This window comes from Dama dama, chromosome 9, assembly GCF_033118175.1.
Source record: "Dama dama isolate Ldn47 chromosome 9, ASM3311817v1, whole genome shotgun sequence".
In the NCBI taxonomy this organism is placed as follows: Eukaryota; Metazoa; Chordata; class Mammalia; order Artiodactyla; family Cervidae; genus Dama; species Dama dama.
This window is the reverse complement of record NC_083689.1, coordinates 72,863,353-72,886,551: the sequence shown is the minus strand read 5'-3', so window position 1 is coordinate 72,886,551 and position 23,199 is coordinate 72,863,353.

Sequence of the window (23,199 nt, the reverse complement as noted above, 5' to 3'; positions counted from 1 at the left end):
TGTAAAAGTGTCAGTTGCTCAGTCATGTCTGACTCTTTGCAACCCCATGAATTGTAGCTTGCCAGGCTCCTCTGTCCATGGAATTCTCCAGGCAAGGATCCTGGAGTGGGTAGCTATTCCCTTCTCCAAGGGATCTTCCCGACCCAGGGATCAAACCTGGGTCTTCTACAATGCAGGCAGATTCTTTACAGTCTGAGCCACCAGACTGAGCCCCAGAGAAGAGATTTCAAGATGCCATTTCACCTTCAAAAACAGGACCATCCAATGGCAAGATATCCATCGGGGGACTTGGGTGGGGGAGACACATTTGGTGCAGTGAGGCCCGTTCTGACTCACTGTGTCCATGTGTGTCTGTTCCCCTTTGAGAAAGGCTGAGAAGGAGACGCGTGACTACCGGTTGGAGTGGCCTCTGCCTCTGCTGCTCGCAGTCCGGCAGCCAACACCACCTTCCTCCCAGCAGACTCAGCCCGTCAGATGTTTCCAGCTGTACAGGCAAATGGGAATACTTACTCTTAATTAGGATTTCAGCCTTGCACCTGCTCCCCTTGGCAGAGGCTGAGCCTACTTCAGAGGCCAAAGGGTGGAGGGAAAACCCTTTTTCAATCACTGTAGTTAGTCACTCAGCCAATCCCCAGCTGCTCGTTAGCATCCATGAGTGAGGCCAGGGAAGCCCCGTGAAATCTTGTTAAATCACTGAGAGCTTGGGGGAGGGACTGTGGAGAGGCCTCTCTCAGCCTTCCTACTAAAATAACTGCCTCCCTGGCTCTCCTCTCTCTGCATTCTGTGTGTTATTTTTATTCACAGTGCCTATCATAAGCTGACACTTTATGTTTGTTTACCTCTAGTAGTCTGCCCCTCCCACTAGAATGTAAATTCTGTGTTCATCACCAGTGGTGTCCACAGCACCAAACGGTGTATAACACCTAGAAGTAGATTTGTTGAATAATTGTTGAATGAATGAATGGATCAGTGAATGACTTGTTTTTAGTTGACTCCAGTTAATACCAACCTGGTTGTTATTAAATGCTCCAGCAAGGAGAAAAGGAGGCTGGCGGAGAACTGACAGCAACAGTTCTGTGTAAATAAGACAGGAAAGTATGTTTCCCTTGTGAAGAGGGAGGATTCATTCCTTAAGTTTGCAGGGTTTTTTTCACTGGAAAGAGGAGGGGGAAGAGATGGGATCACAAACAGGAAGCCCAAGTACAGCCATCAGACATGTCCTGTTGGACCTGCAGCTTTTTTGTTTTGCTGGTTGGTTTTTGCTTTTCTGCAAATAGCATGTTTCCACATCAAAAACCCAGCCTTCCTGGAAAAGCCTCCTGGCAGCGAAGGAGCCCTATTCCTGCAGGGGAACAGCAGCCTGTTGCTGCGGGGCCACTGCCTATTTACCCAAGCAGGACTCTCCAGGACCCCCTCCTCTGGGCTGCCTCCTCCTCACATTCCCTCCTTAGCCCGGGCTCTGCATGACTGGCGTTTCCTGCCTCTGCCCTGCTGCTTTGCTCTTGGTCTGGGCCTAGGGACTTCCATGCCCACTCCCAGTGACTGGCCCCAGAATGTACTGGGCAGTGGACTCCACCTGATTCTCTGCCCTCCCACGGCTGCCAAGCACTGTGCAGTCTCCAAAACCTGTCCACAGAACCACAACCCTGAGCAGCCAAGGTCACCTGAGGGACACTCAGCATCACTCCTATGTAACCACAGGGCCAACCAAGGTGGGTTTAGTCTTTCTCCTTCGCCCATGTGGGAATTCGGCCACCAGGATGATTTCATTCAGGTCACCTTCCCCAGCTCAGAAAAATCAGTTCCCTCCTTTTTGCTTAGTCTGATAGACATGAACCCCTGCCTTCATGATCTCTGGTCCCCCTCACCCTTTTATCCCCTGCTTAAGTATTTCTCAACCAATCTCATTCCTTTTCATTTCTCTCTGCACCCTCAATCATCCAGCTCTGCAAATCTACTCAGCTATCTCTGGCACACAGCCTGTTCCTCCTTGTTATTAACAAGGTTGAGAAGAGTGGATAATAAATGAGACCTTGCTTTCAAAGGGCTTTCACACCACCAACTCAGAGCCTCCCAAGAACCATACAGGTAGATACTGACAGGTGGAGTTTAACTTTGTCTACCATCAGCAGCTGGATATCAGTGGAGTCAAGTCGGGAACCTATTTTAAGTGCCATTATTTATGTCCTATCAGGAAATTACCATTTTAAAAAATAAGTGAGAGGAAGAGACAGTCCTGATTTTAAAATATGACTTTATTACATGTCAAGGGCAAGATTTATTCCCCCTCCTTAGTATTGTAATTAAAGTAGATGGAATAAGATTTGGTATTATATTTGCCTTTCAAACAACCTTTCAGAAACACCTGCATTGCTCTACAAAAGGAAAACCATTTGCTTATTTATTCACTGCATTAAACAACCACTCATCCACTCAATCAACAATTGTTTTGTACTCTTACTATGTGCCAGGTCCTGGGCTCAACACAAGACAAACATTGGTGAGCAAAACAGGCCGGCCCTGCCCTCAGCGTTTAGAGTCTGGTGGTAAAGTGATGCATTAAACCAAGATCACACCAAGAATGTATAATCAGAAAGAACCACCATATGACTCAGCAATTCCACTCCTAGGTATATATTTGAAGAAAATGAAAACACTGATTCAAAAGCATATGTGCACCTCACTGGTCATAGCAGCACTATTTACAATAGCCAAGACATGGAAGCAATCTGTGTCCATCCACAGGTGAATGGATAAAGAAAATGTGGTATATATACATATATATATGCACATACATACAATAGACTGTTGCTCAGCCATAAAAAAAGAATGAAACTCTACCACTTACAACAACATGGGTGAACCTGGAGAGTTAAATGCTTAGTGAAGTAAATCTAACAAATACTGTATGATATCACTTATGTGTGGAATCTAAAAAACAAAACATGAATATAATAAAACAGAGACAGACTCATAGCTACAGAGAACAAACGGAAGGTTACCAGTGGGGAGGGACTGGGGGAAGAAGCAAGATAGGTGAACGGGATTAAGAGGGCCAAACTACTAGATATAAAATAAGATACAAGAATGCAATGTACAATTTAAAATGGATAACCAACAAGGACCTACTGTATAGCACATGGAACTCTGCTCAATATTATGTGGCAGCTGGGATGGGAGGGGAGCTTGGGGGAGAATGGATACATGTATATGTCTGAGTCCCTTCACGGTTCACCTGAAACTATCACAACGTTGTTAATAGGCTATACCACAATACAAAATAAAAGCTTTTAAAAAAAGAATGCCATGTACAGCAAAGGGACTATAAGCAATATTTTACAATAACTTTAAATGGAGTATAATCTATAAAAATATCAAATCACTAAGTTGTACACCTGAAACTAATATGACACCATAAATCAACTATACTTCTCCAACACTGTTAGTCTGAGCATCCCTTTGCCTCTCCTAGACTATTGTAGTCACTTTCTAATTGGTCTTTGGGCTCTACCCTTGCCCCTCCACACAGCAATCAATCAGCAAGTGTTCAGTTTGTGCACATAGAGTCTGACCTGGGTGCAGATCTAACTCAACCGTGGGACAAGTCACTTAAACTTTGTTTCCCCGTATCTCAACCAGGAGTGATAAAACTGATGTCACGTCTGACTGAGCATTCTGATTCAGTAGATGGTGTGTGTATCACAATTAGCTTGACTCCTGGTTCAAATGAGTGCTCCATCTCTATTCAGTTGATCAGTCATTTCCGACTCTGGAACCCCAGGCTTCCCTGTCCATCACCAACTCTCAGAGGTTGCTCAAACTTACATCCATAGAGTCAGTGATGCCATCCAACCATCTCATCCTCTGTTGTCCCCTTCTCCTCCTGCCTTCAATCTTTCCCAGCATCAGAGTCTTTTCAAATGAGTCAGTTCTTCACACCAGGTGGCCAAAGTATTGGAGCTTCAGCTTCAGCATCAGTCCTACCAATGAATATTCAGGGATGATTTCCTTTAAGATGAACTGGTTGGATCTCCTTGCAGTCCAAGGGACTCTCAAGAGTCTTCTCCAAGCCACTGAAGATGCTTCTCCTTCAAAACCATCAATTCTTCAGCACTCAGCTTTCTTTATAGTCCAACTCTCACATCCATACATGACTACTGGAAAAACCATAGCTTTGACTAAATGCAACTCTGTTGGCAAAGTAATGTTCCTGCTTTTTAATATACTGTATAGGTTGATCATACCTTTTCTTCCAAGGAGGAAGCGTCTTTTAATTTCATGGCTGCATTCACCATCTGCAGTGATTTTGCAGCCAAAAAAAATAAATAAATTCTGACACTGTTTCCATTGTTTCCCCATTTATTTGCCATGAAGGGATGGGACCAGATGCCATGATCTTATTTTTCTGAATGTTGAGTTTTAAGCCAACATTTTAGCTCTCCTCTTTCACTTTCATCAAGAGGCTCTTTAGTTCTTCTTCACTTTCTGCCATAAGAGTGGTGTAAAGAGCAATATTGCATAGGAACATTGAATGTTAGGTCCATGAATCAAGACAAATTGGAAGTGGTCAAACAGGAGATGGCAAGTGTGAACGTTGACATTTTAGGAATCTGGGAACTAAAATGGACTGGAATGGGTGAATTTAACTCAGATGACCATTATATCTACTACTGTGAGCAAGAATCCCTTAGAAGAAATGGAGTAGCCATCATTGTCAACAAAAAGTCTGAAATAAAGTACTTGGATGCAATCTCAAAAAGGACAGAATGATCTCCGTTTATTTCCAAGGCAAACCATTCAATATCACAGTAATCTAGGTCTATGCCCCAACCAGTAATGCTGAAGAAGTTGAACGGTACTATGAAGACCTACAAGACCTTCTAGAACTAACACCAAAAAAGATGTCCTTTTCATTATAGGGGACTGGAATGCAAAAGTAGGAAGTCAAGAAACACCTGGAGTAACAGGCAAATTTGGCCTTGGAGTACAGAATGAAGCAGGGCAAAGGCTAACAGAGTTATGCCAAGAGAATGCACTGGTCATAGCAAACATCCTCTTCCAACAACACAAGAGAAGACTCTACACATGTACCTCACCAAATGGTCAATACAGAAATCAGATTGATTATATTCTTTGCAGCCAAAGATGGAGAAGCTCTAGACAGTCAGCAAAAATAAGACCAAGAGCTGACTGTGGCTCAGATCATGAACTCCTTACTGCCAAATTCAGACTGAAATTGAAGAAAGCAGGGAAAACCACTAGACCATTCAGGTATGACCTAAATCCAAGGAGCAAGCGTCTTTTAATTTCATGGTTGCAGCCACCATCTGCAGTGATTTTGGAGCCCAAGAAAATTAAGTCTCTCACTGTTTCCATTGTTTCCCCATCTATTTGCCATGAAGTGATGGGACCATATGCCATGATCTTAGTCTTCTGAATGTTGAGTTTTAAGCCAACTTTTTCACTGCCCTCTTTCACTTTCATCAAGAGGCATTTTAGTTCTTCTTTGCTTTCTGCCATAAGGGTGGTGTCATCTGCATATTTGAGGTTATTGGTATTTCTCCCAGCAATCTTGATTCCAGCTTGTATTTCACCTAGCCTGGCATTTAGCATGATGTATTCTGCATATAAGTTAAATAAGTAGGGTGACAATATACAACCTTGATGTACTTTCCCAATTTGGAACCAGTCTGTTGTTCCATGTCCAGTTCTAACTGTTGCTTCCTGACCTGCATACAGATTTCTCAGGAGGCAGGTAAGGTGGTCTGGTATTCCCATCTCTTTCAGAATTTCCCATAGTTTATTGTGATCCACACAGTCAAAGGCTTTGGCATAGTCAATAAAGCAGAAATAGATGTTTTTCTGGAGCTCTCTTGCTTTTTTGATGACCCAAGCGATGTTGGCAATTTGATCTCTGGTTCCTCTGCCTTTTCTAAATCCAGTTTGAACATCTGGAAGTTCACATACTGTTAAAACCTGGCTTGGAGAATTTTGAGCATTACTTTGTTAGTGTGTGAGATGAGTGCAATTGTGCAGTACTTTAAATATTCTTTGGCATTGCCTTTTTTTGTGATTGGAATGAAAACTGACCTTTTCCATCCTGTGGCCACTGCTGAGTTTTCCAAATTTGCTGGCATATTGAGTGCAGCACTTTCATATCATCATCTTTTAGGATTCAAAATAGCTCTACTGGAATTCCATCACCTCCACTAGCTTTGTTCATAGTGATGTTTCTTAAGGTCCACTTGACTTTTCATTCCAGGATGTCTGGTTCTAGGTGAGTGATCATACCATTGTGGTTATCTGGGTAATGAAGATCTTGTTTGTACAGTTCTTCTGTGGATTCTTGCCACCTCTTCTTAATATCTTCTGCTTCTGTCAGGTAGATACCATTTCTGTCCTTTATTGTGCCCATCTTGCATGAAATGTTCTCTTGGTATCTCTAATTTTCTTGAAGAGATCTCTAGTCTTTCCCATTCTATTGTTTTCCTCTATTTCTTTGCATTGATGACCAAGGAAGGCTTTCTTATCTCTCCTTGCTATTCTTTGGAACTCTACATTTAAATGGGTATACCTTTCTTTTCTCCTTTGCCTTTTGCTTCTCTGCTTTCCTCAGCTATTTGTAAGGCCTCCTCAGACAACCACTTTGCCTTTTTGCATTTCTTTTCTTGGAGATGGTCTTGAGCCCTGCTTCCTGTGCAGTGTCACAAACCTTTATTCATAGTTCTTCAGGCACTCTATCAGATCTAATCCCTTGAATCTGTTTGTCACTTCCACTGTATAATCATAAGGGATTTGATTTAGGTCCTATCTGGATGGTCTAGTGGTTTTCCCTACTTTCTTCAATTTCAGTCTGAATTTGGCAGTAAGGAGTTCATGATTTAAGCCACAGTCAGCTCCCGGTCTTATTTTTGCTGACTGTCTAGAGATTCTCCATCTTTGGCTGCAAAGAATATAATCAATCTGATTTCTGTATTGACCATCTGGTGATGTCCACATGTAGAGTCTTCTCTTATGTTGTTGGAAGAGGATGTTTGCTATGACCAGTGCATTCTCTCGGCAAAACTCTGTTAGCCTTTGCCCATAAGTGTGAGCTATTGTCACAATGATACTCATATTCCCTCAAGGCCAGCTCTGCAAATTGGGCATCAGTTGTTTCTGATGCTGGTCAGGAAACCAGGCAATGCCTAATTCATTATATGCCAGTCCCTTGGTTCTTCCCCAGCCTATGGTGACCACTGAGCAACAATCCAGCTCCATCACTGATGTCTGTCACCCATCAGGGATGGCACCCATACTGTCACCTTGGAGCAAAATTTTGAAACGTGATGTGAGATAGTGTTTGGACAGCTGTTTTCTCCACTCACAATGAAACCACTTCTTGAAACACCTATTCCCCAGACCCAGAGGGGAGCCCTGACTTTTGCAGACTCCAACTCTGAAGCAAGATTTTGCTGTAACATCCTAGAAGCAGTCTTGGCCAAGAGAGGAGGTGGGTGTGGCTGGGGCAGAGCCGTTGCTTATGGTGTTTATGTCCTACTGTGGGATTTCCAAACTATGAAAATGAAACTCATCCCTTTGAAAAAACTAAAACCAAACATCACAGGCTGGGGAACACAGGCCCTCTGGTGAGGGATCCCCAACCAGGCCCCTATACTTACCTTATATCATCTTTTCTCACTCCATCTCCTTCCTGGGAGGCTGAAGGTTCAGACTGCAGAGTCTGAAAGATGTGAGTTCAAGTCTCAGCTCTGCCACTTCCTGGCTGTTTGACCTGGGGCAACTCTGAACCCTCTTTGAACCTCGGTTTCTTCATCTATGAGATGAGAAATAATAATAGGAGCTCTGTTGCAAAAATAATAAACATAATACTGAAAATGGGGAAGCAGCAGAGGACAGCAGTTAGGATGGGCTCTGGAGTTTGAATCCTGCTTCTTCTGCTCACTGACTAACCTTTGAACAAGTTACTTAATCTCTCTGTTTGTCTCACCTGCAAAGGTGGGTAACAGTTGTTCTTCCCTCAGTGACACACTGTGGGAACTAAAGGTGTTAACACAGGTAAAGAGTCTTGGACAAAAAAAAAAAAAAGAGTCTTGGACAGAGGCTGACACTTAGAAAGTGCCCGTCCTTACCTTTATTTCCACCCACTTTCTGTAGCCCTCAGGGAACTGACTAGTGAGGAGCCTGGGTGGAAGGGAGGTCCCAAGATAGGTATAACCCATCATTCCTTCCATAGCAAAGAGAATTCATTGCAGTCTTCCTTGTTTTTCAGAATGCTTTACAACCAGTCGTGAACTGACTCCTGAAAGAGAAGCAGCTGGGACCTGCCTAGGACAAGTCTTCCTGCAGAACTGCCAGGGAAGACAGACAGGCAGTCACAATTTCTAAAGGGACAATGAACTAACACAGACATATGGAAGTCTCCCACAATGGTGACAGAATGTGTGATTCAGGGCCTCTCTGTGAGTTCCTGCTCTCCAGGACTCTTTTGAAGACAAAGTCCAGCAGGACATAAAGGGATGTCTCATCAGATGGCATGCTGAAGATGGTTCCCTGCCCAAGATGGTCACTGCCACATCGCAGGCCAAAGGTGAGCCAGTCAATGGGTGGCTGTCATCTGATACAGAAGATGCACAGACAGGACATGGCAGGATGCACAGACAGTACATGCCAGATGGTTTGTGGTACTGCACAAAGACAATAGGTTCTCCAGAACCCTGAGTCCTGGGACACTTGCTCTCTGGGGTTGCTCTGGGGCCTCAGAACAGAAGGGACCTGGGGCAGGATCACTCTTGTTTGGGTTAGGGTGACGCCAGTCCCCTCCTCCCTATGCTGTATGTTATTATCAGTGTCTTATCATTCAGACCTGGGTATAAATATGGCTGAGTAATCCTAGGGGCCAGGAGTATCCTGTGTAAGGTTTAATTTCCCCCATCTGTTGAATGGAGTTGATGGTGGGACGATGTCATAGGATTGTTAGAATTAAATGACTCACTCCACATATGTGCTAAGAACAATGCCAGGCACACTTTTTTGCATTCAATAATTTGCTTTCAGTAAGTGGTTATTGCCATTGTGGTTGGAAATACTCTGTTTTTATTCTCCAAATTCCAGTGCACATCCAGCCTCTCAATTTCCTGACACAAAGCAGCAGCCAACTTTCTACAAGTCTCACAAAAATTGAGGGACTGTCCAGAGAGACAAAGCAAGCTAAAAGTGAGGTCCAAGGAAATAATAACAAATGAAACAACTGACAAAGGATTAATTTCCAAAATATCCAAGCATCTCATACAACTCAATGCCAGAAAAACAAACAGTCCAATCAAAAAGTGGGAAAAAGACCTAAACAGACATTTCTCCAAAGAAGACTTACAGATGGCTAACAAACACATGAAAAGATGCTCAACATCGCTCATGATTAGAGAAATGCAAATCAAAACCACAATGAGATATCACCTCACACCAGTCAGAACGGCCATCATCAAAAAGTCTACAAACAATAAATGCTGGAGAGAGCGTGGAGAAAACGGAAAGCTCTTGCACTGTTGGTGGGAATGTAAGCTGATACAGCCACTATGAAAAACGGTTTGGAGATTCCTTAAAAAACTAGGAATAAAACCACTATATGACCCAGCAATCCCACTCCTAGGTATATACCCTGAGGAAACCAAAATTGAAAAAGACACGTGTATCCCATTTTTCACTGCAGCACTATTTACAATAGCTAGAAATGGAAGCAACCTAGATGTCCATCAACAGATGAATGGATAAAGAATTTGTGGTACATATACACAATGGAATATTACTCAGCCATTAAAAAGGAATGCATTTGAATCAGTTCTGATGAGCTGGATGAACCTAGAACCTATTATAGAGTGAAGTGAGTCAGAAAGAGAAAGATAAATATCATATTCTAATGCACATATACAGTATCTAGAAAAATGGTACTGAAGAATTTATTTACAGGGCAGCAATGGAGAAACAGACAGAGAGAATAGACTTATGGACATGGGGAGAGGGGAGGAGAGGGTGATATGTATAGAAAGAATAACATGTAAACTTACATTACCATATGTGAAATAGATAGCCATTGGGAATTTGCTGTATGGCTCAGAAAACTCAAACAGGGGCTCTAGAGGGGTGGGATGGGGAGGGAGGTGGGAGCAACTTTCAAAAGGGAGGGGATATATGTATACCTATGGTTGATTCACATTGAGATTTGACAGAAAACAACAAAATTCCATAAAGCAAATATCCTTCAATAAAAAAATAAATTTAAAAAAAAGTGAGGTCCAATCTATGTTTACAGGGAATAGATGAACAGATGCAGGGGAGGATTGGATTGGTTATTCATGTATTCATTGATTCATTCACTCAATTATCCAACAACTATGTACTGAGAGACTACTGTATGTCAGGCCCTGTTCTGGCTCCTGGGACCTGAAGAAAGGGTGAGAGGATAATTTAACTCCCTCAAGTTAGCTCTATCAATCTGCTGTGGTGCCCCCAAACTCCTCCATATACAGAGTCTATAAGGCAGTAAAGGAAAGCAGCCTATGCTATCCAAAAGTCTACAAGCAATAAACGCTGGAGAGGGTGTGGAGAAAAGTGAACCCTCTTACACTGTTGGTGGGAATGCAAACTAGTACAGCCACTATGGAAAACAGTGTGGAGATTTCTTAAAAAACTGGAAATAGAACTGCCATTTGACCCAGCAATCCCACTTCTGGGCATACACACTGAGGAAACCAGATCTGAAAGAGACACGTGCACCCCAATGTTCATCGCAGCACTGTTTATAATAGCCAGGACATGGAAGCAACCTAGATGCCCATCAGCAGATGAATGGATAAGGAAGCTGTGGTACATATACACCATGGAATATTACTCAGCCGTTAAAAAGAATTCATTTGAATCAGTCCTAATGAGATGGATGAAACTGGAGCCCATTATACAGAGTGAAGTAAGCCAGAAAGATAAAGAACATTACAGCATACTAACACATATATATGGAATTTAGAAAGATGGTAACGATAACCCTATATGCAAAACAGAAAAATAGACACAGAAATACAGAACAGACTTTTGAACTCTGTGGGAGAAGGTGAGGGTGGGATGTTTCAAAAGAACAGCATGTATACTATCTATGGTGAAACAGATCACCAGCCCAGGTGGGACGCATGAGACAAGTGCTCGGGCCTGGTGCACTGGGAGGACCCAGGGGAATCGGGTGGAGAGGGAGGTGGGAGGGGGGATCGGGATGGGGAATATGTGTAAATCTATGGCTGATTCATATCAATGTATGACAAAACCCACTAAAATGTTGTGAAGTAATTAGCCTCCAACTAATAAAAATAAATAAATAAATAAAATAAAAAATTAAAAAAAAAAAGGAAAGCAGCCTAGAAGCCAGAAGACCTGGTTCTTTCAGCAGTGTTTCTTCTGCCTGCTAGCCGTAGGATCTTGGGCAAAGCCCTTACCTTGTCAATTCCTTTAAATAGAAAATTAAGATGAATACAGTGATTCGGCCTCTGGTTTTCTACAGGCCTATTGGGAAAATCAAATAAGTAACACATGAGAACCTGCTTTTCAATATGGGAGCAATTTACATATGTGAGGAACTTATTATTTTTAGATTTGTAATAAAGACCTTCTTGACAAAAGGACCATATTTTGCAGAAACCTAGAGCTCTCGGGGGAAAATCAAGAGGGAAAAATTCAATGTCTGTGCGATTCTCAGCCACCCACACTGGTCAGTGTCACCCTGCCTTTAGGCCTAGGGGACCAGGAGTCCATTGGCCTCTTAGGCTTAAGGGAGCTACCATCGGCCCAGGTGCACCCTCACTCACATTCCCATCCCCTCTGAGCCCTCAGAGGAGGATCTGGCCTGTGGGCCTTTCTCCTGGAGGCACTTGGCTCTTCACTAAGAACTAAAACCCCACCTGAGTTGGAATGTATGAAGCACCCAGGTCTAATCTCAGGTTTAATCCAAGGGGTATTAGCTAGATATGTTTTTTCCTTTTGTTGGGAAGTTTAAATAATGAAATTGAGAAATGAAAAGAACTACAAAATGAAATCAGAAAAAAAAAAAATGTAGTATCTCCTCCCAGGATGTTTCTGTTCTCTCTAGGAAATACCCCAAAATGTAGACTTTCTTTCCTTTCTAACTCTGGATTCATCCTTACACATTGTCATTTCTGCCAAGTTAAGTTAGTCAAGATAGTCACCAAAGTCTGCCTGGGTTTGAAGGAAGAAAATACTGACCCTTCCCCCACCCCAACCCAACTTCAATGGAGATGTGTCACATTACAAAAATATCTCATCAAAGAGCAGCATGTACAGTGGGATATACATCGCTATGGCTATCTGGAAAATTCTACCTGCTGCACTAGCTTTTTAATGAAAGCAGAAAAGCTCTCACTAAAAACTAATGAGTCAGCCTGAAAAATAAAATGCAAAGCAATGAATTATTATAGGCATTACTATTGCAAGAAAACAGCATGCTTACCAAAGCATCCCCCTGGAACATATTTTGACAATAATGACACCAGTGATGTTTCTCAACCTGTAGAGTGTCTCCGTACCACGACCTCCTTTAATTCAGCAATGCTGTCAAGCAGGGGTATCCACTTTCCGGTGGGGGAAACTGAGGTTCCCAGCAGTAGGTGCCCTGTCCTGTGTCACACACTGGTTACTGACAGTATTAGTTTGAACCCAGGGCTTCTGACTTCAATTGGGGTGTCCTTTCCACATCTGACCAGCAACTAGATTAAGTGATATTTAGCTCCCATTTGAGAGAGCACAAAAGCCCTCTGAAATTTTCAGTCTAGTAATCAGGTTCTAGATGTGACTTTGCCACAGTTTGAGTTGGAGCAAATCACTTTTCTCTCTGAGATTCAGTCTCTGCATCTACATATAAAGAGGATTCCACTAGAGGAGTTTAAACTTTAAAAAAAAATTTTTTTTAAGCAACCACAACCTTTCCCTAAGTGAAACCTTACCAAGATTCCCATTCCATGAAACATCTATTCAAAAGCAAAGCTGCTTTACCCACCAGAGCTAAGCATGCAGCCACACTATGCTTCGCTCATGAATATACACTCGACACGACTACATTCATCTGTCCACCACAATGATCAAACCAGTCAATCCTAAAGGAAATTAACCCTGAATATTCATTGGAAGGACTGATGCTGAAGCTGAAGCTGAAGCTGAAGCTCCACTACTTTGGCCACCTGAAGTGAAGAGCTGGTTCATTGGAAAGACCCTGATGTTGGAAAGACTGAGGGCAAGAGGAGAAGGGGACGACAGAGGATGAGATGACTGGATGGCATCATCAACTCAATGGACATGAGTTTGAGCAAAGTCCGGGAGACAGTGAAGGACAGGGAAGCCTGGCATGCTGCAGTCCATGGGGTCACAAAGAGCTGGACACAACTGAACAACCAAAGTCCATCACAAGACTTGTGCTGAATGTTCATGGCAGCTATGTTCATAATACCAAAACCTGAAAACAACCCAAAGGTTCATCAAGAGTGAAAAAGATTAATAAATTGTGGTGTAGCCACACAACAGAATTCCACCTAGCCATGAAAAAGGACTGGCTACTGCCGCCTGCAAACATATGGATAAATCTCTCAGATACAATTTTGAGGGAAAGAGCCAGACACGAAAAAGCATAAACTTTGTAATTTCATTTATATATAGGCTCAAAATGGGCAAAACCAGAATGGTGGTTACCTGTGGGAAGGATGTTGTTGTTCTGACTAGGAAGGACAGCATAGAGCCTGCCTAGGGGTACAAAAAGTGTTCTTGATCTGAGTAGTGGCTACACAGATGTATACACATTTAAAAACTCATCAAGCTTTATCATTGAAATTCCTATAACTTATGTCATGTAAGTTGTACCTAAAAAAAAAAAAAAAAAAGGTGAAAAAGTGGAGTTCCTATGGATGAAGTAAGAAAGAGGGTTTTGAAGATCCATTAGCTAAGGCTTTACCCCATTACTTCCATCCACCCACCCCTTGGGGGGCCCTAAGGGACCACAGGGCACAGTATTAAAGACCACCGGACTCGACCATCTCTAAGGAATGAGCAGATCCAACATATTCACTTTGAGAATTCAGCTTTAGTCACTTTACCTCAACATCGCCTTACAGGTAACAGCTGCTTCAAACACCCAACTTTTCATTTGATGTTCTCACCCTTGTTATCACCTTCTTCCCCACCCTGCAATGTCCAAAGTCCATGTGCTGCTCCCAGGACCAAAGCTCCCTGTTCACCCTCCCTAGGCATCACTACCTCCTTCCAACTTCCCAAGAAGGCCCATGCAAGCTTTCCTCCTGGTAGTGAGCATAATATCTCAGGTCCATCCACTGAGGCTCAAGTCCTGGCTCCTCTACTTGCAGCTGGATGTGCTGCTTCTTTGTGCACCGAGGTTGTCAATCGTACAGACCTCACTGAATTGTTAGGAGAATGAATGAATGAAGATAATACATGGAGAAGACGTAGTACAGTGTCTAATCCATCCTGGGTGCTCAGTAAGTGTTAGCTATTGTTCTGATCATTGTCTGTTCTTCAGTTCTGTCCTTGGTTGCTCATGGCCAGAGAATATATAGCTTTTAAAAACCAAAATAATCTTGTAAAATGCTTACCACATGCTTTGTTGAACTTCATCCTCACATCCTAGCCTCCTTCTGAGCAGACTGAGCTTAAGTTTCCAGAGTCACACAGCTGATCAATCAGTGATGGAGTCAAGACTCTAACCCAAACTCTCCTGACCCCAAAGCCCATCACAGTCTGAGGTCTTCGCTACTTGTTTAGTGCTCCACATAACTGAATTGACAGAGAAGGTACCCAGTCCTAAGAGAGTGTATACTGGAGCCACCAGTGTGACAGAGTTTGGAATCAAACAAATCCAGATTCTAATCCTGGGTTGTGTGGTTTACTAGTTGTGCAAACTTGCACTAATTATTTAGTTTCTCCCAGCCTCAATGAGCTCATCTGTAAACTGAGACACAATAGTGAAATGCATTAAAGGAGCTTCCTAATTGTAGCCAAAAGGAAAGAAAAGTTAACCCCGGGGGATTTCCAGCATCATGGGATACTGAGGAGTGATTTGGGGAAGGGACCTTATACTTCACCCATGTTTGTTCAGTTCAGAACAGAACCCCTTATCCAGGGACAACCCCCTCTAAGATTAGGGAGTTTTTTAAAGATCAAATGATACTGAAGTACAAAATGTTAAATTTGTCTGTGGTTCTGGTCTCTCTTCCCTTGTTGTCAGTTTTAAAAAACAGTTGCTAAAAACTAACCTCCCTTCTCAGCCTATCTTCCTCTTCTTGTTTCTAACTCAAAGACTATATTAGAATTCAAGGCGGTTTTAGTTTTCAAATAGCCCATCTTTCAAATTCTTTGTTTCTTATCAGTCATGATATTACTTTCTCTCCCTACCTCATTCTGGACAGCTATGCCTTAAGTGAGAAGAATTAGGGTTATATCCTAGACCTCGTAAATTTGGACTCCCAGGTTGCTCTGAGAAGCAGGTGGTTGGAACAGTGACTCAAAGTCAGAAGGGAAGGATTTGGCAATAAATGTGGGTTTAAAAGATCTGATATCCATACACACTCACTTCATAAACTTTCACCACCCCCAAGAGGACATTGGGGCAGTCATGCTCTCTATCTCACCTCCACACACATTACTGAGGCTGTAATTCCTTCTGTTGACAGGCCCCTCTTCTTTCCCCTACAGCATTGCCTCTGATGGCCAATGAATCAAGATTGCACCTCTCTAGGCCTGAAAGAACATCATCATGTGAAGTGAGCATATTCAAGCAATTGGGGACAGTCCAGTCTACCTGGAAGGGCAATTTGGCCATCAGAATTGAGTCTTTAAACGGTTGATACTCAGTGTCTCAAATTACACTCGGTTTATTAAGAAGTCCCAGTTTGCAGGGTATGAAACACAAATTTATCTCCAATTGTGTACTCTCAAATCCTCTTTAACAATGCTTAACATCACTTTGGTCCAATTTTATTTAATTCTAGTTATTATAGATTATTCAGTCCCATTTTGTTTCCACAGAACTCTGGAGAATTGGATGTTTTTGCTGATCACAGAGTTATAACGATCAAATGTCAGTAAGAAGTAAACCTCCCAAAGGATCTAGAAACCTGGAAAAAGAAAACAGGAAGGTTAGAATGCGAGGCTAAGAAGTGACAAGGATTTCCAAAAGGAGTTCAGTTAGTGTTATCATCCTGGTGAGAAGCGGTCCTGACAGCAGAAGGTAGGCAGGCACTGGTTAGGGACACTCTTCCTGACCTGGGGTATGAATCCCAACTATGCCATTTGGATAAGTTAGTTTCCCTTGGACGCAGTTTCCACATTTGGGACGCTGTGGGAATTAAAGAGGTATCACAACTGCAGTGTCTGGTACACTGAGGGATTTCAACACATATTAGCCACCATTACTATTTGTGCTCTGAAATTTCTGAATAATTAATTGTGACTGTGAACTCTTGAATGAGTCTGAGTATTGCAGTTTACACAGAGAGAGTGCTTTATGGTCTAAAAGCACATCTTTGCAATACAAACTGAAATGTGTCACCACCTATCTCCAATCATATTGGAAAATAATACTGCCCAGTGTTAGTGAGAATGTGGGGAAATAGACATGGCTTTGCTGTTGATGGGAATGTAACTGAGAAGAGCTATTTGACAATATGTATCAGCTCCCTTGAACATCCACACTGGGACCAAGCAGGATGAGGAGAAAAGTAATTTGGTGGCAAAGGGTTGAGCAGAGATGGGAGTAGGATGTCTGCTAGAGGCAAAATGTAGAATCTAGGATGAATCTATGGAATTCACAGATCTTTAAAGAGTCCCAGACATTCCAAGGAGGAGATGTAAAATGTGTGGTCCAGCAAATCAAGTCTCACAGGATTGTTGCTTGGATGTTAGGAAAAATGCTAATCTCTTAGGACTGTAAACATACAAAAAATACATCTCTAGCTGCCAATTGCATGTCCCCACCCAGAGATCTCACAGTCATCTTCGCTTCAGCACACCCAGGTTGCACCAACTGACTGACCACACTCCCCACCCAAAACTATTTGCCTTCCAGCAGTCCAGTCTCAACAAGCAACATAAAAGCTACCACAACTTGCTGGTTGTTCCAGCCCCAATCTGAGGGGTCATCCCTGATTTCCATTTTCCCTTCACCAATAAAGCACCTCCCCAAGCCCCTACATCCAATCATTCAACGGATCCTGTTTCTTCTTCTTCCAAAACATATCCCGAATCCAGTGACTTCTCTCAGTCTCCTCTGCTACCATCTGATCTAGATCACCATTATTTCCCACCTGGACAAGCCTTGTTGATTATCTTATTTCTACTCTTAATCCCTCTAAGTCATTCTCCAGTCTGAATGTTCTTTTAAAAAGATAAACCAGATTGAGCCACTGGATCAACCAGATGAAAACTCATCAATTTCATGTGTCAATCTCTTCATCTTTGTCTACCATCCATCCCTTCACCCACTACCCTGCAGACACACAGACCTACTTTCTGTTCCGTGAACCCCACACACTCATGACCTTTCCCCTTTGCTCTTCCCTTGGCCTAGAAGACTCCATTGTTAGCTCTTCTCAACCTTCAGATCTTTCCTCAAAGAAGTCTTCCCTTGATAAACCACCCAAAAGAGCCCCTCTAGTCACTATCACAATACCTGTTCAATTTCATTCACAGCAGTAATCTCCAGCTGAAATTCTTTTATTTGTTGACTTGTACACTGCTTGTGTTCCCTACCACCTCATACCTCTAGAATGAATGTGAGCTCCGAGAAGGTAGAAGCCTGCTTATCTCATTCACTGTTTATCCTCAGCATCCAGGGCATGGAAAGTACTCAATAATTAGTGGGAACAAATAAGTGAATAAATATAAAATCTGGGTCAAAAAAGGTCGTGGTGCCTCCCCCTCCAGGGTCCTCTGGCCATTGATGACTTAAAGGTTGGTGGCGGGAGAAGAGGGTATAGAAGCGGGAGAACAGGCCACCACTTCTGATGGAGAGACAAGAATGAATGCTTCTTGTTTAACCAAGGGGAAAGCCACCAGAGAGCTCAAGATTTGGTCCAGGCTTGCACAGCAAGTTGACGGCAGGAGGAGAAGCTAGTTTCTGCACCTTGGCACTTGTCCAGGTGATTGCTCCAGATGTGTCTTGTCACTATCTCTGCTGGGCTATTTCACAATGGTGTAAAGTGGATGAGAAGTAACTCCATCCCAGACGAAATTCTCTTGGGACATCTGGTCATGAGGTATGTAGGAAGCTGATTAATGAATAAGCATTCAGATGATGAAATGCTAAATCACTGCCTGGTATGCAGCACAACAGAGATCCCTTAACTTAGTATTGGAGGCACACCACTCTTTAGCCTCTTTCCAGATCTGAAGGCTCTTTTGACCTCAATTTCTGCAAAAATGGGAAATACAGTGAGAAGCAAATAATCAGCAAAGTCCCTTTCAGCCCTGATATATATATATATATAGATATAGATATATAGAGAGATAGAGATAGACAGACAGATATAGATATAGATAGGCTGTGCTGGGTCTTTGTTGCTACATGAGGGCTTTCTCTGGTTACAGAGAGCAGGGGCTACTCTCTAGCTGCAACACATGGGCGTCTCACTGTAGTGGCTTCTCTCGTTGTGGAGCACAGGCTCCAGAGCATGCTGGCTACAGTAGCTGTGGCACGTGGGCTCCGTAGTTGTGATGCATGGGCTTAGTTGCTCTGCAGCATGTGAGATCTTCCTGGACCCACATCCCCTGAATTGGCAGGCATATTCTTAACCTCTGGACCACCAGGGAACCCCAAACCCTGATATTTTAGAATGCTTCTCTTAGATATGAGTTCCTTCCCTAAGCCAAATTTATGTACTTATCCTTCCTGTCCCCTACTTATGTACATGCGCATGCTAAGTTCTTTCAGTCATATCCAACTCTTTGTGACCCGATGGACTGTAGCCTGTCAGGCTCTCTGTCCATGGGATTCTTCTGGCAAGAATACTGGAGTGGGTTGCCATGCCCTCCTCCAGGGGATCTTCCCAACCCAGGGATCAAACCGATGTCTCTTATACCTCCTGCATTGGCAGGCAGGTTCTTTATCACGAGTGCCTTCTGGGAAGCCCCACCTACACATAAACCTAAAAATACTTGCTTTTGTTTGCACTGCCCCTCTATTAATAATTCTGTCATGTCCTCTCTGCTCTCTGAAATACTGTGTAAGCCTCAATGATCAATGGAATCTCTACTCCCACTCTTCCTTATTTGTCTCAGCTGAAAATATTATCCTTTTACAAACAAGTGGGCATTTATTTTCTAATCCAGGAGTTGGTAAACAGCAGCCTGCAGACCAAATCTGCAGGTCAAATCTGTTTGTTTTATAAATAAAGTTTTATTGGAACACAGCCATGCAATTCATTTGCATGTTGTTTATGGCTGCTCCTGCTACACTATAAGATTGAGTAGTTGTAACAGAAATAGTTACAACTGGATTTAGAAAAAGCAGAGGAACAAGAGATCAAATTGCCAACATTGGTTCGATCATAGAAAAAGCAACAGAATTCCAGAAAAACATCTACTTCTGCTTTATTGACTATGCTATAGCCTTTGACTGTGTGGATCACAACAAACTGGAAAATTCTTAAAGAGATGGGAATACCAGACCATCTTACCTTTCTCCTGAGAAACCTGTATGCAGGTAAGAAGCAACAGTTAGAAGCAATAGTTAGAACCAGACATGGAACAACAGACTGGTTCCAAATTGGGAAAGGACGATGTCAAGGCCATATATTGTTACTGGCTCATTTAATTTCTATGCAAAGTACATCATGGATGAAGCACAAGCTGGAATCAAAATTGCTGGGACAAATATCAATAACCTCAGATATGCAGATGACATCACCCTTATGACAGAAAGTGAGGAGGAACTAAAAAACCTCTTGATGAAAGTGAAAGAGGAGAGTGAAAAAGCTGGCTTAAAACTCAACATTCAACAAACTAAGATCATGGCATCCAGTCCTATCACTTCATGGCAGATAGATGGGGAAACAATGGAAACACTGACTGACTATTTTCTTAGGCTCCAAGATCATTGCAGATGTTAACTGCAGCCATGAAATTAAAAGACGCTTGCCCCTTGGAAGAAAAGCTATGACCAACCTAGACAGCATATTAAAAAGCAGAGACATTACTTTGCCAACAAAGTCCCATCTAGTCAAAGCTATGGTTTTTCTAGTAGTCATGTATGGATGTGAAATTTGGACCATAAAGAAAGCTGAGCACTGAAGAATTGATTCTTTTGAACTGCAATGTTGGAGAAGACTCTTGAGAGTCCCTTGGACTGCAAGGAGATTAAACCAGTCCATCCTGAAGGTAATCAGTCCTGAATATTCATTGGAAGGACTGATGCTGAAGCTCAAGCTCAAGCTCAAACGCTAATGCTTTGGTCACGTGATGCAAAGAACTGACTCATTGGAAAAGACCTTGATGCTGGGAAAAATTGAAAGCAGAAGGGGGACGACAGAGGATGAAATGGTTGGATGCCATCACCGACTCGATGGACGTAACTTTGAACAAGCTCCAGGAGCTGGTAATGGACAGGGAAGCCTGGCATGCTTGAGTCCATGGGGTCGCAAAGAGTTGGACATGACTGAGTGACTGAACTGAATGGTACTGGAGTGGGTAGCCTATCCCTTCTCCAGCAGATCTTCCCAGCCCAGGAATCGAACTGGGGTCTCCTGCATTGCAGGCGGATTCTTTACCGAGGAAGCCCTGAACTGAACGGAAACAGTATGGCCCACAAAGCCTGAATGTTTACTGCCTGGCCCTTTACAAAAACAAGTTTGCCAACTCCCAGCTAATCTGTGCTTCTCAAACTTGAGTACACAGAGATCCAGGATGGGCTCTACACATAAAATATCCAACAAAGTCACTGGGTCAGCACAGGGTATCTTCTTGAAGCACAGATTTTACTAGAAGACTGGGGAGAAAAAATCCGTAGTAGAATGTAAGTGTAGACATTAAAGCAAAACATATTTATATTAAGAAGTGGATTCCAGCATATGCATGAGATAGTAAAATCCCCAGTGTGAACAAAGCTTGGGAAGGGCTGCTTCACATTGTTGCTGCTCCTCCACTGTTACAAATATTTTGCTATAAAATTTTGGGAAATACCTATCCATGCCATTTAATTTGAAGTGAAAATACATAAACCTTATAGGGTTTTGTATTCTTACCACTCTGACACAGTGCGTGACTATATGAACTCCAGAAGGTCTAGGGTCATCTATCAAGATAAATTCTAAAAGGTCCTCACCTGTCAGGATGGTTAACAGGGTCCTGCCTAATGGCAGAGGAAGGAACCAGAGAACTTAACCAGCAGTGGTCTCTTTCACTGTGGAGGAGCAGGGCAAGGGGCTTATTAGTGCTGTGACTGTCTCTCTGGCAACAAAATTTCTGACAGCATTCTGTTACCTTAACAATACCTGCAACAATACCATTATCAGTGCTTCCCAGGTGGCTCAGTGGTAAAGAATCCTCCCTCCTGCCGATGCAGGTGATACGGGGTTCCATCCCTGGACTGGGAAGATCCCACACACCAGGAAACAAATAAGCCCACACGCCACAACTACTGTGCTCTAAAGGCCAGAAGCCACAACTACTGAAGCCTGTGCACCCTAGAGCCAGTGCTCCGCAACAAGAGAAGCCACCACAAGAAGCCTCCACGCCACAACTAGAGAGTACCCCTACTCACCACCACCAGAGAAAAGCCCACACAGCAGTGAAGCACAGCCAAAAATAAATAAATAAATAAAAATTAAAAAAAAAAAAAAATACCATCACCAACTCAAACCACTAATTAGTTCCTTCCTGAACTGAAGGTAGAACCTATCTTCTAAGTGAGTGAGTGACAACCTGGTTGCTTTTTATTTATATCTGCCTTTTCTTTTCCTATTTATTTATTTTGGAAGAGAAAAAGGGAGAGGAGATACTAGAAAGTTTACTCCATCCCTGGCGGCCAACACCGCCATGTTGGCGTTCCCACCAAACATTCCCCTCACCTCAAAGCATCTCCCTCTGACTTCTGAGATCAGAATGACCCCTACTGGATAAAGACACTCTCTATGCTAATATGGGAATTTCTCCAACACATATTAAGTGAAAACAAAAAAAGGGCAGAAGAATGTGTGAGTATACTACATTTTGTGCAGCAGAGGGGAAAATGAGCCTAGTTATCCATTGTTTTCTACAGGTACATAAAGAAACTCTGAAAGTTTACATACAGAAACTAACAGTTAGTTGCTGAATGTTGTTTCTTATGTTCCTTTTGTTTTTTGAAGACAGATGTTCCTAGGAAAGGGTAACACATAAAGTTACTCAATTCCTGGTAAGAATCGGGAGATGGTTTTGGCTCTGGGTGTTGGGATAGAAAGCAGTCCCAAACTCCTGTCAAGGTGGGAAGATCTAAGGCCAACCCCAATTCTGTCATTGACCTGCCGGACAAATTACTTTCCGTTTCTGCACCTTCAGTTATCTTTCTTGTAATGTGAAAGTTGAGAGCTGGGTAATCCCCAGGAGTGTTTCCAGTTGTAAGATTCTACAGTTCAAGGCAGCATAACTAATGGAAAGATTAAGGTCATGACCACGTGGATAGACCTCAAAAACATAAACCAAACTGGAAAAGATTAGTTGCAGAATGACATGGACTGTATGACACCACTCTAACTTTCTAATTTAATTTTCTCAAGTAAGTAACATAGTCCATCCACTTTGCTCAAAAATCTTTAAGGAAAACTTTTAATATCTTCCTTCCCATCTCCCACCCCTCTTTCCTCCCACATGCAAAACTGTTATTAGTTTTTGTATGTAAACTTTCAGAGTTTCTTTATGCACATTTTATCTCTTTTAAAAGACAATATGAAGCAAGCTGTGCTGTGATTAGTCGCTCAGTCGTGTCCCACTCTTTGTGACCCCATGGACTGTATGTAGCCTGCCAGTCTCCTCTGTCCATGGGGATTCTCCATGACAAGAATACTGGAGCGGGCTGCCATGCCCTCCTCCAGAGGATCTTTCCAACCCAGGGATCAAACCCAGGTCTCCCACATTGCGAGCAGATTCTTTACCATCTAAGCCACCAGG